A 3,977-nucleotide genomic window follows, 5' to 3' on the forward strand; every position below is an offset into this window, starting at 1 on the left:
CAAGGCAGCCCAGCCAAAGCCAGCAGCATGCCATATCAAGGCCAAGGCCAGCAGCATGCCATGCCACGGCCAAGGCAGCCCAGCCAAAGCCAGCAGCATGCCATGCCATGCCTAGGCCAGCAGCATGCCATGCCACGGCCAAGGCAGGCCAGCCAAAGCCAGCAGCATGCCATGCCAAGGCCTAGGCCAGCAGCATGCCATGCCACGGCCAAGGCAGGCCAGCCAAAGCCAGCAGCATGCCATGCCAAGGCCAAGGCCAGCAGCATGCCATGCCACGGCCAAGGCAGGCCAGCCAAAGCCAGCAGCATGCCATGCCAAGGCCAAGGCCAGCAGCATGCCATGCCACGGCCAAGGCTGCCAGCCAAAGCCAGCAGCATGCCATGCCAAGGCCTAGGCCAGCAGCATGCCATGCCACGGCCAAGGCAGCCCAGCCAAAGCCAGCAGCATGCCATGCCAAGGCCTAGGCCAGCAGCATGCCATGCCACGGCCAAGGCAGCCCAGCCAAAGCCAGCAGCATGCCATGCCACGGCCAAGGCAGCCCAGCCAAAGCCAGCAGCATGCCATGCCAAGGCCAAGGCCAAGGCCAGCAGCATGCCATGCCATGCCACGGCCAAGGCCAAGGCCGAGGCAGCCCATCCGAAGCCAGCAACATTCCATGGCAAGGCCAACGCAGCCCAGCCAAAGCCGGCGGCATGCCATGCCAAGGCCAAGGCCAGCCGCATGTCTTGCCACGGCCTTGTCCCGCAGCGTGGCGTGCCTTGGCCTTGGGCTAGAACATCGCATGCCACGCCCTTGGCAAGCAATCCTGTCCCTCGTGTAATTGCCATTTGGTTTGGCTTTGACTTACGTATATGTTGCCCTGCGAAATGCTTGTCCCTCGGGTAATAGCCGGTTTGGTTGCCTTTGACTTGCGAACACGTTGCTAGTGCTTTCCCCAGTGGAAGCTTGTTGGGAAAAGTATGTCCCTCGGAAGTTGCCTGTTGCGTTTGTTATTTGCATTCGAGCTATCCGATGCTTGCTGGGTTTCTCTAAGAGTTTTTGCACGTTCGTCGGGCTTTTTAATTATTTATTTACTCATAAAAATTATAATAAAATAAATTAAAAATAAAAAAATAATTAAAAAAATTACTATAATTACTAGTGCCTCATCTTATAATTGTTGGAATTTTTCTAGAATTTTTTGAGTATTTTTAGTAATTTTTATTATTTTTTAAGTATTAAAATTGAAATAAATTAAAATAAAATATTCCGGTGGCCAAATATTTTTTTATAATTTTTTTTATGGTGTATTAAATTATTTCATACAACTTTCATGTTGAAAGTTTTGGCAAAAAACCATTACTTTTTAAAAAAACCCCATTATGACTCCTCGAACATGCTTGATGTTTCCTCCTGCCAGATTGAAAAGGGCTTAACAGGCTATTATAAGGGGGGGGCACCTCCCTTAAGGCTGGCCAGCATGGCCAGGCCACAGGCCACGCCTATGCCTAGGCGGGCGCTTGGCACATGCCATCGCTTGGCTTGTGGCATTGGCTTGTGGCATCGAAACTACATAGCCAAGCACGGGATGCGTCGAGTGGCGGCCCGCGGCGGTGGCGGTGGCACGTTGGCCTAGGGCAGCATGCCATGCCACAGCCTTGGCCAGCAACATGGCATGCCAAAGCCTTGGCCAGCAGCATGCCATGCCCTGGCCTTGGCAAGCATGTCATGCCACGGCCTTGGCCAGCAGCATGCCATGCCACGACCTTGGCCAGCAGCATGCCATGCCCCGGCCTTGGCCAGCATGTCATGCCACGGCCTTGGCCAGCAGCATGCCATGCCACAGCCTTGGCCAGCAGCATGCCATGCCACAGCCTTGGCCAGCAACATGGCATGCCAAAGCCTTGGCCAGCAGCACGCCATGCCCCGGCCTTGGCAACCTTGCCAAGCCACGGCCATGGCCAGCAGCGTGCTATGCCCCGGCCTTGGCCAGCAGCGTGCCATGCCACGACCTTGGCCAGCAGCTTGCCATGCCCCGGCCTTGGCCAGCATGTCATGCCACGGCCTTGGCCAGCAGCATGCCATGCCACGGCCTTGGCCAGCAACATGGCATGCCGCGGCCTTGGCCGGCAGCATGCCATGCCGCGGCCTTGGCCGGCAGCATGGCAAGCCCAAGCCTTGGTCAGCAGCAGCATGCCATGCCAACGCCTTGGCCAGCAGCATGCCTTGCCACGGCCTCGGCCATCAGCATGCCTTGCCACGGCCTCGGCCATCAGCATGCCTTGCCACGGCCTTGTCCAGCAGCATGGCATGCCCGGCCTTGGCCAGCAGCATGTCATGCCACGGCCTTGGCAAGCATGCCAAGCCACGGCCTTGGCAAGCATGCCATGTCCCTCGGGTAATTGTACAAGTTGCCTTGCGAAATGCATGTCCCTCGGTTAAATTGCCATTTGGTTGGCTTTGGCGTGCGAACGAGTTGCCTGTGCTTTCCTTGTGGAAGCTTGTTGCGAGAAGTATGTCCCTCGAAAGTTGCCTGTTGCGTTTGTTATTTGCATTCGCGCTAACCGGTGCTTGCTCGGCCTCTCTAAATGTTTTCGCGCGTTCGTCGGGCTTCTTGGTCCTTCGGGGGGTGATTCGTTTTGGGGGGCTGGTGCACAGTGTACGTCGTGGCGCGTGAGTTGTGTTCGGTTTGTGCGAGTTGGACGGATCCCTGCCTGTGCAGCGAACTCCACTGGTGCATTCCTCCATGTCCCTCGGGTTGTCTTCGACTCGCCTTCGGGTTGCTTGCGCTTCCCTAGTGGAAGGTGCCTTGCGAAAAGCGTGTCCCTCGGGTAATTGCCATTTGGTTGGCTTTGACGTTCGAACGAGTTGCCTATGCTTTCCTAGTGGAAGCTTGTTGCGAAAAGTATGTCCCTCGAAATTTGCCTGTTGCGTTTGTTATTTGCATTCGCGCTAACCGGTGCTTGCTCGGCCTCTCTAAATGTTTTCGCGCGTTCGTCGGGCTTCTTAGTCCTTCGGGGGGTGATTCGTTTTGGGGGGCTGGTGCACAGTGTACGTCGTGGCGCGTGAGTTGTGTTCGGTTTGTGCGAGTTGGACGGATCCCTGCCTGTGCAGCGAACTCCACTGGTGCATTCCTCCATGTCCCTCGGGTTGTCTTCGACTCGCCTTCGGGTTGCTTGCGCTTCCCTAGTGGAAGGTGCCTTGCGAAAAGCGTGTCCCTCGGGTAATTGCCATTTGGTTGGCTTTGACGTTCGAACGAGTTGCCTATGCTTTCCTAGTGGAAGCTTGTTGCGAAAAGTATGTCCCTCGAAAGTTGCCTGTTGCGTTTGTTATTTGCATTCGCGCTAACCGGTGCTTGCTCGGCCTCTCTAAATGTTTTCGCGCGTTCGTCGGGCTTCTTAGTCCTTCGGGGGGTGATTCGTTTTGGGGGGCTGGTGCACAGTGTACGTCGTGGCGCGTGAGTTGTGTTCGGTTTGTGCGAGTTGGACGGATCCCTGCCTGTGCAGCGAACTCCACTGGTGCATTCCTCCATGTCCCTCGGGTTGTCTTCGACTCGCCTTCGGGTTGCCTGCGCTTCCCTAGTGGAAGGTGCCTTGCGAAAAGCGTGTCCCTCGGGTAATTGCCATTTGGTTGGCTTTGACGTTCGAACGAGTTGCCTATGCTTTCCTAGTGGAAGCTTGTTGCGAAAAGTATGTCCCTCGAAAGTTGCCTGTTGCGCTTGTTACTTTCATTCGCGCTAACCGGTGCTTGCTCGGCCTCTCTAAATGTTTTCGCGCGTTCGTCGGGCTTCTTAGTCCTTCGGGGGGTGATTCGTTTTGGGGGGCTGGTGCACAGTGTACGTCGTGGCGCGTGAGTTGTGTTCGGTTTGTGCGAGTTGGACGGATCCCTGCCTGTGCAGCGAACTCCACTGGTGCATTCCTCCATGTCCCTCGGGTGATCGCCTTTAGGTTGTCTTCGACTCGCCTTCGGGTTGTCTGCGCTTCCCTAGTGGAAGGTGC

Source organism: Camellia sinensis, unplaced genomic scaffold, assembly GCF_055761805.1.
Source record: "Camellia sinensis isolate YWXY unplaced genomic scaffold, ASM5576180v1 Unanchor4, whole genome shotgun sequence".
Classification (NCBI taxonomy): domain Eukaryota; kingdom Viridiplantae; phylum Streptophyta; class Magnoliopsida; order Ericales; family Theaceae; genus Camellia; species Camellia sinensis.